Source organism: Oryctolagus cuniculus, chromosome 8, assembly GCF_964237555.1.
Source record: "Oryctolagus cuniculus chromosome 8, mOryCun1.1, whole genome shotgun sequence".
NCBI lineage: Eukaryota > Metazoa > Chordata > Mammalia > Lagomorpha > Leporidae > Oryctolagus > Oryctolagus cuniculus.
In genome coordinates, this window is record NC_091439.1 from 70,476,795 (window position 1) to 70,491,796 (window position 15,002).

The 15,002-nt window shown below is 41.3% G+C and overlaps 1 protein-coding gene across 2 annotated transcripts in view; it reads right to left on the reverse strand.

Annotated features, from left to right (window-relative positions):
- The window catches only part of BMPR1B (bone morphogenetic protein receptor type 1B), a 447,531-nt gene that overhangs the window by 233,871 nt on the left and 198,658 nt on the right, over window positions 1-15,002 (reverse strand). The window contains exon 3 of one of the 2 annotated variants that reach the window (XM_017347401.3): window positions 14,314-14,371. The exons of the other annotated variant lie outside the window; for it this stretch is intronic. The gene's annotated coding sequence lies outside the window, so the exon portion shown is untranslated. The remainder of the gene's footprint in view (window positions 1-14,313; window positions 14,372-15,002) is intronic. 2 annotated transcript variants of the gene reach the window in all.

Consider the following 15,002-nt stretch of genomic DNA (forward strand, 5'->3'; position numbering starts at 1 on the left):
CTTTCCCACTCCCTCTCCCCTTCCATTCACGTCATGATTCATTTTCGATTCTCTTTATATACAGAAGATCAGTTTAGCATACATTAAGTAGATTTCAACAGTTTGCTCCCACACAGAAACATAAAGTGAAAAATACTGTTTGAGTACTAGTTATAGCATTAAATCTGATTTGTATTTTCAAAGAACTTTTTGAAGATTGCTTCCTTCAATGGTAACAAGAAGAACTAGAAGTTAAAACACATTTAGGATCCTATGAAATGCCATTCACACAAGCAGAAAAATGCTAATATATATACTGTGTTCAATATGTGCCAGCAACAACTTTAGGTGTTTCATAAATATCATATTGGGTGACACAGATATGCAACAGAATACTACTCAGCCATAGAAAAGAAGAAATCCTGTCACTTGCTACAACAGGGATAGTGTTATAAGTAGTATTGGCCATTAGCATCCCATCGACACAGACATTCTCTGAGAAGCTGTAGGCCCAGTCCACCTCCATGTTGTCATATGCAACTCTGTTTGTGTTGTATCCACAGGAGGGTCATTACATTAAGCGAAATAAGCCAGGCACACACACAGATCCTGCATGACTGCACTCCTATGTGGAATCTAAAAACGTCTGTCTCCTACAAGTTCAGAGCAGACGAGGGGCTGCCAGTAGTGGCTGAAGACAGAAGTCAGGAAGTTCGACTGATGAGCACGAAGTTATAGTCAGAACACAGTAAGGTGCTCCAGCATTCCTCCTGTGCAGCAGCTGACTATACCTAATAGTAACCTACTGCACACAGCTTGAGAGATGCCACAAAGATGACAGATGTTAGAAGACATAGTTACGTTTACACCGAACATCATCACACAATCTATACACGTGTCAGGACACATCTCACAGCACCCTGTTAAGTATGTGCAATTTTGGTATATCAGTAAAACTGACAACTTAGTACATCTGATCTTCAAAATGTCCCTTTGAGGGGTCGGTGTTGTGGCACAGTGGGTAAAACCACCACCTGCAAAGCCATCATCCCATATGGGGACTGGATCGAGTCCCAGCTGCTCCACTTCTGATCCAGCTTCCTCCCAATGTGCCTGGGAAAAGCAGTGGAAGATGGCTCAAGTGGTTGGGCCCCCTGCACCCACATGGGACACTCAGATGAAGCTCCTGTCTGTTGCAGCGACCAGGAGTGAACCAGCAGATGGAAGATCCATATCAATCTCTATCTCTTCCTCCTCCTCTCTTCCTCTACCTTTCAAATACATTTTTTAAAGTTTTTTTAAAAAAAATCCTTTTGGGCTAGGCACAGTTGTCTCCATTTTTTAAAGATAAGGAGAAAGAGACACAGAACGGTTAAGCACCTTGCCTAAGATCATACAACTAGTAAGTGGAAGGCCTCAGTTATAATCTCGTACTTGGGCTATCTAAGCGCACTCTCTCTGGAATCATGCAAACCTGCAGAGGTGGTGGTGCATCCCACACATTGTAATCTACATGAACGGAGTCCCTGGCATTGTGCAGTGCACAACCTGGCACCCTTCCTGTAAAGGCAGGAAGTTTAGTGACCTAGCAAGAGGTGCAGAGTTTGTACAGTCAAGACCTGGAAGACAGTCAGCCTCACTCTCTTCACTCAGCCATGGAGTTACTTATAGTTGTGCAGAAAACGAAGGCTGACGGTGAAGGGACAGCAAAGTCAAGACATGGTAATGAGTGGGATTTGTTCTGGCCTGCAGCTTCCAGCCTATCAAACCACAGACTCTCATTGAACAAAGAGTCTCCGGGTTGATGAGAGAGAGACCAATGAGAAGGAATGACGGTGGTTAGTTCTGGTGCCATCTGACCTCGCTGCTCCCAGTGAGAGCAACAGCACAGCATTTCCAACAGCCGCCAAGCGCTGAGGCAGGCAACAATGTGAGGATGAAACCTGAGAAGGGGTAGCCCCTTCTCAAGGGCAGAGAACCCAAGATGAACAAACAGAAGGCTGCAGAACGCTGGGCATCAGAGAGAGGACAGGAAAGGCCGAGGCCCAACCACGTGCACGTGCACAAGTGCCTGAAACGGTTGAAGAGGTCAACTCATCAGTAGAGGCAAAAATATCCTGCAGACAGTGAAATCTTCCCGAGGACAAAATGTTAAATATAGGGGCCGGCGCTGTGGCATAGCGGGCAAAGCCACCACCAGCAGTGCCGCACTCCACATGGGCGCCGGTTGGAGTCTCAGCTGTCCCACCTCCAATCTAGCTCTCTGCTGTGGCCTGGGAAAGCACTAGAAGATGGCCCAAGTCCTTGGGCCCCTGCACCCGCGTGGGAGACCTGGAAGAAGCTCCTGGCTCCTGGCTTTGGATCAGCGCAGCTCCGGCCATTGTGGTCAACTGGGAGTGAACCAGAGGATGGAAGATCACTTCCTTCCTCCCTCTCTTCCTCCCTCCCTGCCCCTCCCCTGCCTCTGCCTCTCTGTGATTCTGCCTTTCAAATAAATAAATAAATCTTTAAAAAAATGTTGAAATTGTAACAATGGCCAGGAAATGTATCACAATGGCAAGGAAAACCAAGCAAAGTATGGGATGACAATATGGCACTGCACCTATTTTATACAACACGGTTTCCTTTTCTTATTTGAACAATCATAAATTATCAGAATAACATTCAGGAAGAAAGCAAGGGAAAATTATAAAATAAAATACAATGCATTTATTACACTTATATTTGGACTAAATTTCCTCAAACCAGTCAGAAAGAAAGAATCAAATATGAGTAAGCAGCACTGAATCTGGGCCGTGTGGGCTTCAGGACGGGTACTGTGACACGCTCACTCAGGCACCTGCACACAAGCTGGCTGCATTTCTGGAGGAAAGAAACATTTATTACAACTCAGTGTGAGGTCAGACACTCATTTCTGAAGTCATTTTATGCTCAGTGTTTCCATCAGATAGGAATTAATGCCTTCATTTTACAGATAAGAAAACCGTGTCTTAGTTAAGAAATTTACAAAGTGCACTTGAAGAAAGTTCAGCAATTTGCACACTCACCAGAGACATAGTGACTTTCCAAAACTGCTTTTTGCTCTACTAACCCACCCTCCTCTCCGTTGCCATGTATCGATCAACACTGTCACAATTACACAAACCTCCTGACTACACTGATGGCCTCCAGTTCTTCCAAAAGAAAATTAACCAAAAGCCCACAGCAGACGTTCTGATTCCATCACCTGCTAGCAAAAGTTGATCTAGCTGTAGATGCTTCTGTCCTACTGAAAAACATATCCCACAAAGGAAATCCCAACCAATGTGTTAGCACCAGTAAAGAGGGCAATGTAATTGTAGATATTAAAACCAAAGTGAGACATGTTTGTTCCTCTTTATATGACTCCTGGATAAAAGGCAAACACATTCCATTCCAAACACAGCAAGAATTCAAGCGTAGGGGGCAAAACAACCTATAAAAGTGATAGGAAGAACTCTGGGCATATTCTTCTACTCTTGATCAAGAAACCAAATATTTTTCTTTTAAAAATATGGGATTTTTTTAATTTAAATTCTCTTTAAAAGTTAATTATTGAGAAGGATGTATAAATGAGAAGAACATGATTAACATACTTATTTGGTATCCATTTAACAGTCCTGAGATAGCTATCTTTCTTCACCCCATTCAAAAGAACCTATTTCATTATTCAACCTACAGACAGCAAGCTCAATAAGATCACATTGTTTTCTCCAAGGAAGTAATGTATCTGGCACTTGGGAGACATACAATTAGTGAATTAAAAGAGTGAATGAACATTAATTTGCAGAAACATTAGAAATATACATACATCCTTAAAATGAAAGGCTGGGGCAAGGATTGAGCGCAGCACTTAAAGACACCACTGAGGATGTTCATATCCCCTGTTGGAGTACTGGGGTGAAGTTCCAGCTCCCCAACTTGATTCCAGCTTCCTGCTACGTGTACCCTACCCTAGGAAACAAGTGTTTGTCCTTTCTCTCTCTCCCTTCAAGTAAAATGAGAATAAATTTTAAAAACCTTAAATAATGTCTTCTAAAATCAGGCCTTTTCCCTTAAACTTCTCCTTTTAAAAAGTATCATGGCATAGGGGAGGGCATTTGGCACAATAGTTGCGTCACAGCCTGGGAAGCCCATATCCCACCCTGCAGTGCTTAGGTTCAAGTCTCAGCTCCACTTTAAATCCAGCTTCCTGCTAATGCACACCCTGTGAGGTAGTAGGTGACTGCTCAAGCCCTTTAGTCCTTGACATCCATATAAAAGACCCAGACTGAGTTCCAAACTCTCAGCTTTGGCTTGGGCTAGCCCTGGTTATTACAGGAATTTAGGGAAGTGAACTATGAGTTGAAAGACTTCTCACCACCTCAGTCCCTCCTTATTTTTCAAATACATAAAATAAATACCATGGCATAAACTATGAGTTCTAATTTTAAAATGTATCATTTGAGACAGAACAGCATATTTACCCAATGTTGACTTTTTTGCTTGAATATATAAACTAGTGACTGAGGCTGAAAACAGATTCATAATTTTAGCCCACTCTTAGCAATGTGTATCCTAAGTTCAATTCTTATCCCTGAAAAAGCAATTATAGGTGGCTTATTTCAAACTTGGTCCTGTGCCATGTAGAAGAAGTTGTACTACAAGACCTTTCTCCAGAGAAATGTTTTCCTGTGTCAGATCTCCTATCCATAAAACGTTTTCAGATGAAGTGATATATGAAAACAATGATAAAAGCATTCAAAGTTTAGAACTACCATTCTTTAACAAGTTCAAGATTCTTTAAAACTACATTTTTCCCTTCATTTCAATGAAAATCTGAAAAAGAACATTTTATATCCTGAACATTGTCAAGCAAGAAGCAACTAATCCCATTCCAAGAAAGTGACAACAGTCATCTCAAAAATTAGTGATCATTGCCAAAAGATTCGTAAGAGATAATGAATACACTAACATTCCACGGCAGTACTCACTATTTTCAGCAAGGGCTGTGCAGGTACATTTGTGAGATCACTGTCATTCCAAGAGTCCAGATTTATAGTTATATCAGGAATTCATCAAACATATTCTTCTAAACAGAACTTCCCATCTCAGAAATCTGTGTCGAAGATACACTGCAGAATTTTCAACGTCCCAGAAAAAAATCACATTTCAAGGTTATTATTTAGCTCCCTCATACTAGAGAAAACAGACACAGGAAGGCGTAGAGTTTGTATTGCAAGTCACTGGACCGATTAATATCCAAGAAAAAAGAAATCTGGCAAGGCAAACACAATATGTGAAGAACGTCACAGGTAGGTCTACAAAAGCTACATAAATGTCTGGCACAATGCTTCATTTTTGCTTTACTAGTATGTAGATTAGAAGTAAAGCAATCTCTTTCCCTATATCTAAGTAACCCAGGGATGTTGAACCATGAGAATTTGTAGCCTATCATATTAGGCTAGATTATTACCTTTATAGTAAAAATATATAATTGTATTGTCCATCTTCATAGTTCAGTGACTTTTTAAAAATTTTTTTTTATTTGACAGGTAGAGTTATAGACAGTGAGAGGGAGAGACTGAGAGAAAGGTCTTCCTTCTGTTGGTTTACTCCCCAAATGGCCACTACAGCTGGTGCACTGCGCCGATCCAGAGCCAGGAGCCAGGAGCCAGGAACCAGGTACTTCTCCTGGTCTCCCATGCGGGTGCAGGGCCCAAGCACTTGGGCCATCCTCCACTGCCCTCCCGGGCCACAGCAGAGAGCTGGACTGGAAGAGGAGCAACCGGGACTATAACCCAGTGCTAATTTGGGATGCCGGTGCTGCAGGCGGATGATTAACCAAGTGAGTCATGGAGCTGGCCTCGACTTGTTTTTCCATTTACAAGATGAAAAATTGAATACACATATGCTGGAAAATAAGGTCAACATTTCAAAACTCAACTTCAGATATGCCCGATCTATTGACACAAACTATGATTCTGTATCATTTCTACGAAGTTACACTGAACAAGAGGATTTGAGTTTGGTTTATAGCCCTTGTCTATGCTCCTGTAAGGTAGTGGTCTTTCTACTTTTTATTTGTTGAACATTATGGTGTGTGTTGCATTCAGCCTGTGATGACAGAGCAAATTAGAAGTATGTTACTGCAAAAATTAAAGGGAAAAAAGAGAAAGAAATAAAGGAGTAGGGAATAGCAGAAGGAGGGAAGTATGGTTATCTTCTTAGCATTTCATCTCTGAAATACATGAAATCTGTTCTCTTGATATTAATAATTATTTTAAAACTAAAAAAAAAAACTTTTAGCCAATGTGTTGTCCCCCTCCCCGCTCCCCTATTGTGCTACAAAATGTTCCATACGTGGGGCCCAAGTCATTACTAGATCTGTTAACAGGTTCACAGCTCAGTTTGGCTTCATTTGTTAAGCATCAAGCTACCCTATCACTTGGTTAGAGCTGAAAGGGTTGTTATGGTTCATAATGTGAAACTCACAACAGGGCACAGCTGCCATGCATACTCTCAAAGAAGTCTGCTACAATAATGATGTCACGGAAAAAGACTGGAATCTATTACATGTCCCAGACAGCCCAGCCATTCAATCTCTCAGTCCATGAAGGTATACAGGTTGCACCCATAAACATTATGGCAGCATTACAAAAAGGCAATAAGTTCATTTTAAAAAAATCACTGAGTAGGTCATTAGTTCCTCTGTAGTTCTGCCTTTCGTGAGCCTTACTTCCCACTGGAACCACTCAAGAAGTACAAACATCACCCACTCCCTGACTGTGAGCTTACTTTGAACCACAGAGCTTTGTGAAAGTTACAGATCAATCATTAGGTCTGGGAGAAAGATTGTATGAAGTCATCTAAAAAAATACAAGCTTTCTACTTTAGTTATCATATGTATCTATTCAGCATTCAATCATGGCTCCAGAAAAATGTAAGGCAATAATATATGCATAATCTTAAGAGTTTATATATACGTATTAAGAAACGCCCACCCGTCTTATGGCACAATACTAAGTAGTCCCTTCATGGGTCAGAAGCACGTGTGGCAGAAGAGTCTGGTTTCCTTATTTTAGTATTGTTTTATAACTAAACATACAAAATTACTCTTCAAGTAAGAACTTTTTAAAGGACTTCTATAATAAAACAAATGGATATTAAATATTTTCTATGATGGACATTTGCAGAATGGTAATTACTTTAAATTCTGAATTAGAGAAAATTTAACAATCTAATATGTAAATTATAACTATTAAAATTGTTGGAAACCCACCGAGATAAAACCGGAACAGATTCAATGCACTGAGAAAGGCCTAAATTCTAGTGTCAAGTCTGCCACTAACTAGTTGTTGTAGTTCAAGCAAATTATTTATAGCGTTCTGCTTCCATTTCCTTACCTTCAAAATGAAGAGCACAAGAAACATGCTGTGTAAAATCCTACTTTCCTGCAATAGTATTTCTCACGTTAACAGCATCAGGTATCGGAAGACCAGACACCAGAAATCCGATCGCTAAGTCCTTCTTGTTCAGTGCAGGGCAATGTTTTCAGCATAGCACATATATTAATTCATTTGATCTTCAAACAAACCCTCGGAGTAGGTACTATTATTATCCACTTTCAGAGCTAAGGAACAGATATAGGCAGCTTACCCAATGTCACACGGGCATTGTGGGTAGAACAGTGAGACCTTACACCCAGACCGGCCGGTGCAGAGCCAGCTCTTTCCATCACCATACTGGACTGTATGTACAAGACGAGTATACAAAGTACTGGGACCAGAACAGAGGGAATTTCAGATTTTGGAATATTTGCATAGATGTGACTAGTCGAGCATCCCTAATACAAAATTTTAAATGGTCCCAAATGTGAAACTTTTTCCACATATGTGAGCAGTCAAAAGACTTTGGGTTTTGGATTCTCAGATTATGAAGCTCAACTTGTACTGGGATATATTCAGAATGAATGGGTCTAGCTTAAATTTTTCAGTGAAAAGGACAGGTCAAAATTTAATAGTGGAAGGTTGTGACTAAGGAGAATGCAATGCCTTGGGATCACGACCGTGAATAGCAGTTCTACAATACAGGCTCATAAACATGCAGAACAAGTGTTCAATAGTTCTTTCACTCCCACTTTTAATCTACCCACTAAATACAAACATAATTGTATACTTGCAAATAAGACCACATTTATCAGCCTGGACATATTCTATCCTAGGGCTGCAACTCTGGGACAACATTTCTTAACTACTGCTTGTATTTGGAGGCGTACTATGAGGCTAAAATGCAGTCCGATACTGACATGCCTAAAGTGACAGTGACAGAAATCTGATATCAGCTCTAAGATGATATTTAAATGTGGTGTCTGTTACACATAAGGACAGTTTGAAAATGAGATGTTTCGATCTTGATTATTTATAGCCGAAGGCCAGCCCTTCTTATCAGCATGGGAAACTGCTTTGTTTAATTTACTGCCTATTGAGACTTGCTTATTTGGTTGACAAATAACAAGCAAATAAAGCATAGCTTAATCTCAGTAGCATGAAATATGCAAACATCCAGAAGCTCCAAAGTTTTGTTTACTATCTCAACCAAAGTATGACAACTTCATAAAATTTCCTATATGTTCCCAATCTGTGATTTACAAGTACAATCACTAAGCAGATAATTTTACAGATGGAGTGGCCGTCACATGTTGTTTACTACATCAAAGTATGAGAGACCTTTTCCTCCACTTTAGCAGACCACATAGATCTAAAATTTCTGAGAATTTAAACCATCTTTCATTGTATCTTCACGCAGCTGTGAAAATAAAATTATTCTGACTCCATTTAAATTCTTCCTTGCCACAACATAAATACACATGCCAAAATATACAAGATTAATAGGGAAAAAAAACCATGTATCAGCACCAGGGCTAAACACAAAACAATCTCAGTCCTCCCACGTCATCTTTCTTGCAAAGTAACAGCAACATACAGGTAAACCTCAAATTAGACTCACTCTCTGTCTTCTGGACTAGTGCCTGATCCAGGGGACCGTGTAATCAGAGAACTCCTTTTACAGTAAACAGCTACAAATACAAGGTAAGTGTGGAAGGAGTTTCTAAACCACTGGCCATTTGGGCACAGCTGGCACAACACCTGTTGGAAATGGACGAGTGATGCTTGAAACAAAACAATAGAAAGGAATGTTCACACTAATTTCACTGCACGCTTTTCAGCATCTGCTGCTTTAAGTTTATACAAAGATTTTCTTGAAAAAGCAACAAAACAGAAGTATGTTAGTATTTTATTTTTCTTCTTGAAAACACAGAGCAATCTACTCAGGGAAGTGGGGGTCGGTGTTGTGACACAGTAGGCTAAGTCTCTGCCCGTGGTGCCAGCAACCCATAGGGGACCAGTTTGTGTCCCAGCTGTTCCTTTTTTTTTTTTTTTTTTTTTTTTAATTTGACAGGTAGAGTTTGACAGTGAGAGAGACAGAGAGAAAGGTCTTCCTTTTCCATTGGTTCACCCCCCAAATGGCCGCCATGGCCGGTGCTGTGCCGATCCGAAGCCAGGAGCCAGGTGCTTCTCCTGGTCTCCCATGCGGGTGCAGGGCCCAAACACTTGGGCCATCCTCCACTGCACTCCCAGGCCACAGCAGAGAGCTGGCCTGGAAGAGGAGCCACCGGGACAGAATCCAGCACCCCAACCGGGACTAGAACCTAGGGTGCCGGCGCTGCAGGCAGAGCATTAGCCAAGTGAGCCATGGCACTGGCCACAGCTGTTCCTCTTCTGATTGAGCTCCCTGCTAATGTGCCTGGGAAAGCAGTGGAAGATGGCTCAAGTGCTTGGACCCCTGCACCCATGTGAGAGACCCAGAAGAAGCCCTGGTTCCTGGTTTCGGATTAGCTCAGCTCTGGTCTTTGTGGTCATTTGGGAAGTGAACCAACAGATGGAAGATCTCCCTGTCTCTTCCTCTCTGTCTGTAACTTTGCCTCTCAAATAAATAAATAAATCTTAAAAAACAAAAAGATCAGGAAAGTGAGTCACCACCAATTTCACTAACCCTAACTGATGTGTGAAAAAGTCCTATAAAAATATGAGTTTTCTTTCATTATATTTATGTTGCCCACAAAATCTAATCTTCCACAATTTTTATTTTTTAAATGTTTAAATATATTTTACAAATAAAAATGGGAAATCTCTATAAAGAAAATAGTTTTACTATTTTGACCGATTAAATATTTATTCACATTCAGTAAGTAACTATTGCCTTTTTCTCCCTTACATCAGCTATAGGAGAGCCAATGTGCAGGTTTTACAATTAAAATTTAAAAGTGTACAGAAACCACTGTGGAAGATATATGAAGATACTTCAGAAATCTGAATGTAGATCTACCATATGACCCAGCCATCCCACTCCTGGGAATTTATCCAAAGGAAATGAAATCAGCATATGAAAGAGTTATCTGTACCCCATGTTCATTTCAGTTCAACTTACAATAGCTAAGATATGGAACCAACCCAGGTGTTCATCAACAGAAGACTGGATAAAGAAATTATGAATATATACATTATGGAATACTGTACAGTGGTTAAAAAAAAAAAACAACCATGAAATCCTGTTGTTTGCAACAAAATGGATGCAACTGGAAACCGCTATACTTAGTGAAATAAGCCAGTCACAAAAGGAGAAATACCATACGGTCTCTCTGATTTGTGGTAACTAATATAGTACTTAAAATGTAATCTGTAGGAGCGAAACTGACACTTTGAGATGTGACAATTCTGAACAGCCCTTGCCTCGACTGTTGGGAGCAATGTTTTTCTTGTTTGCTTTAGTTCCTGACTTCTTTTTCTTCTTTATACTAATCTGTGAACTCTCCACTTGGTGTAGGATTAATCTTATGAGAATAAAAATTAATTGAAAATTGATCTCTGTAAAAAATAAGAATGGAAAAGGAAGAGGGAGGAGGAAAAGAGGAAGGAGTAGGGGTGGAAGGAAGATGGGGGAGAAGCATCATGTTCCCAAATCTGTATGTATTAAATACATGAGGTTATATTCCTTAACAATTTTTTTAAAGTGTACAGAGAAGGAACATAGCTGAATATCACAGGATTTTTCACCAAATGGGAAAAATAAAATATGGCTTCATCATTAAAATTCCTGGTACCCGAACAAAGTGTCTGACTTTTTACCTCTGTGAACTCAGTCTCAACCAATCAAGAAGCATTTCTTGCATGCTGACAAGTCACCTACCACCACACACACCTCAACACGCAGAAACAACTTTTCTGCAGAGAGTAGGGGGAAAAAAGAAGCGGAAAAATTAATTAAATCTCTGCCTAAAACCCAGTGATCCAAGGAAGAAAGTCTTAAAAACAACTTCAATTTCATGTCTGCAAATAACTGGAATGACTGGTCAGCATGTGAGCCTTCGGCACACTCCCACAGGCTCCTCTTTTTCAGTTCACCAGAAAGATGGTTCTGCTGGCATCAATCTTTCTCACCCTTCTCCCCATACCTAGTGAATCTGGATTTTTGTTTGCGTGTTTTCCACTTCTGGCCTGCTCTTCATGTTCTCCACAAAGATCAACAATGGTGTAGCCACAGCATCTTGGATCTCAAAAAGTATGGTTCACAACTCTTTTCAGACCATATCTAATGAGAAGTCTTACCTTACTGTCACATAAGATTCTTCCAATTGTCAATCATTCCACTGCCTATTTTGTATTTCCATTTAGGACTTAATATGGATTAATTTCTCTCCAGCACATCCAGGATCTATTCATCATCCCACTTTCCCTACCTGATTTTTGGACCTTCACAAAGTTTTGGATTGACATTTGCTTTTACACTAAACTATACAGAGCATCTGAAATTTACTAAATATAAGATAGGCAAAACATGCTCATGAGAACTTATCAATTCATGAGACACAGTTGTGCTCAGACCTCAGACAAGAATGCCACTGCTACTCTCTACTTCCTCCGTATCCCCTCCCATCTAAACTCTTGCCTACTCCATAAAACTTGTCCAATAACCTAGATACTTGCCTTTCTCCCACCCAAAGTGTGTATGCTTTTGTGTGTCTGAGTATGTATGCATACACATCTACAGTATCCTATCATATGGCCCCCAATTATTTCCTGTATTTAAGTCTCATACACTAAACAAAACCACAAGCTCATCAAGAACAGGCTCTAAATCATATTCTTACAATTTTCCTTCCATTCTACATAGTAGGGTGTTAAACACACAGAGCAGGTATCAGTTCATTTATTCAGTGCATGGTAATTAAATCCCTACAGTTATTGTGGTGAGTGCTGGGGGTTAAGAAGGAACAGCAGTCACTGTGTGTCTGCAAAGGCTTTGCTGGGAGACACTGAAAATCCAAATGGACATGCGCTAGAGACAATACAAGAGGACAGAAAGAAGTACCCAACTCTGCCATAGAAGACTTCACAGAGAAGGATGTATTTCCTTCAATAGAATAATGAAAGATAAATAAAATTCACCAAGTAACAAGACAAGCAGTAGCAGTGGCACTCCAGAAAGAGGAGACGTGTGGCCAACATTTGGCCTAGCAATTAAAGCAATTAAGACACCCATTTTCAATACCCACCTCTGGCTCCTGACTACAGCTTTCTGGATCAGAAGCTTTCTAATGCAGACCCTGGGAGGGGGCATCAATGGCTTTAGTAGTTGCATTTCTGCCACTCATGTGGGAGACCTGGATAGAGTTTCCAGCTCCAAGCTTCAACCCAATCCAGTCCCAGCCAACATAAGCATTTGAGGAGTGAAACAAAGGATGGGAGCTTTTTCTCTCTGGGTCTGTCTCTCTGCCTCTCCAAAAAATAAGTAAATAGATTTTGTTTTATGAAGATCACATAGAAAGTTTATTAAAAAGAAAGGAGGAACATGAAATGCAAAGAGGGAACACCATAATGACTAAGCAAGCAGATACTTTTAGGAGCTGTAAAAGTATACAGGCTATTAAGTGTAGGTACAGGAAGGCTGGTGACAAGTGACAAGGCTAGAACAGCGGGCAAGGACTTGATGAAGTGTCCATATGCTGCAGGACAGGTTCCACCTACCCGAGAGGCACTGCGGACATTGTAGGGGTAGTGACAGGAACACCCCATTCAGTTGATGAAATGGTAAACGGTTTGGAAAGAAGGAAAAACTATTTTAGGGGTCAGCACAGTGGCGTAGCAGGTAAAGCCACCACCTGCATCGCCAGCATCTCATTTGGGTGCCAGTTCGAGTTGCAGCTGCCCCACTTCCTATTCAGCTCTCTGCTATGGCCTGGGAAAGCAGTAGAAGATGGCCCAAGCACTTGAGCCCCTGCACCTGCGTGGGAGACCCAGAAGAAGCTCCTGGCTTCAGATTGGTGCAGCTCCAGCCGTTGTGGCGGATTGGGGAGTGAACCAGCCGACTCGCACTCTCTCTCGCTCTCTCTCGCTCTCTCTCTCCCCCCCACCTCCCTTTCCTTCTGTCTCTGTGTAACTCCGCCTTTCAAATAAATAAATCTTTAAAAAAAATTTAGAATTGAACTGAGAAATGAGGATTTGAGCTATGGGATGCGAGAAGCGGGACCAACGTAAGTCAAAGCACAGGTATCAGTGAAAATAGCAAGAACAGAGAGCCAAGAAAAGTCCCTGAGCAACATCAAGGTTTAACAAATTCTCCTGAAAGTCAGATTCACCCTTGATTTGGGAACAAATTAAATAGTTTGTCTGCCTTTAGAACTACAGTGCTCAACGTATAAACAAGAAGAAACAAGTCGAGATGAATATTTTAAAGCCTCCACTGGAAGCTGCTTATCTACCTACTGATCTCGGAATGTCTTTCAAACACTAAGTGTTCAGAGATAACAGAATTCCAACTCCCCTGCCTCCTCCCACCACCACAAAAACCTGTCAAAGTCAAGAGGCTGCAAACACATCTGCTCCTCAGGCCCCCTCGAGGAACGGGGGCCACGCAGTCACTTCCAGGCAGTAAGAAAGGCGTCCAGTCACTCACGGTTGGCCTCCATGCCATTTCACTCCTCGTCTTCCCTAGCAGCCCCGGCCTGCCATTAGTCCCTCGACTGCTTTGACACCTTCGCTCACTTTTATGGGATCTGGTCTGACACATGGCAAATTGCCACAGTTCACCCTGGCACACAGAATCATTTTATGATTTTTTTTCCCTTAACATCAATGACTCCATTTCTTATGAGGCGTACTATCATGGCAAATCTGACGTGATTTATACTACCAACCAGATATATATGACGCTGATATCTGCACCAAAAACAAAACTAAACTAAGAGAGCCACCAATAAAAGCACTCTTTTCTTACTTGGTTTATACAAGGCACATCCACTGCAGGTACAGCCACTCTCTTGACCACTTGAAACCTACAAAATGAAAGAAATGATAAATAACTGCAAGGGAAAAAATCCAACATGAGATGCACATAGCATGTTTACAGTAACAACCACAACAATAACAAACCACATTCAAATCGTACACTTTCTGCTCTAGTACTGGAGCAAGCTGACTTTAGAAAGATAAAGCATTTTCCCCTTGGGTCATTGCTCATAATTATTTTACTCACAAAATTTCACAATTCCCCAAGCATTTCCATATCCAAGGCATTGTGCCCATCTTGAGAAGTCTATGAAATCTTGTATCACCCTGCAAGGAACAGGACTGCCAGCAACTTAATGAGAATATCACCTACCCAAAGGCCAACCTCTGGTCACCTCAGTCTCAGCTCTAGGATGACCTCTAAGAAAGCAGCCCACTGAACACCAGGGGTGCGCGCGCGTGCACACACACACACACACACTCACACACCGCTCCCTTTCCTCGGTTTCTCTTTTTGCTCAACACTCAGCCTGGTCTTGAGCTCCACTATCATGCTGCGTGTTCACTCCGTGTGTGGTTTCCCCTTGGGGAACACAAGCCACAGAAGAGTTGCAAAATACCAGTCTTGTTCACCACTATATCCACAATGCCTAGGTGAGTGCCTGGAAAGGATTCAAA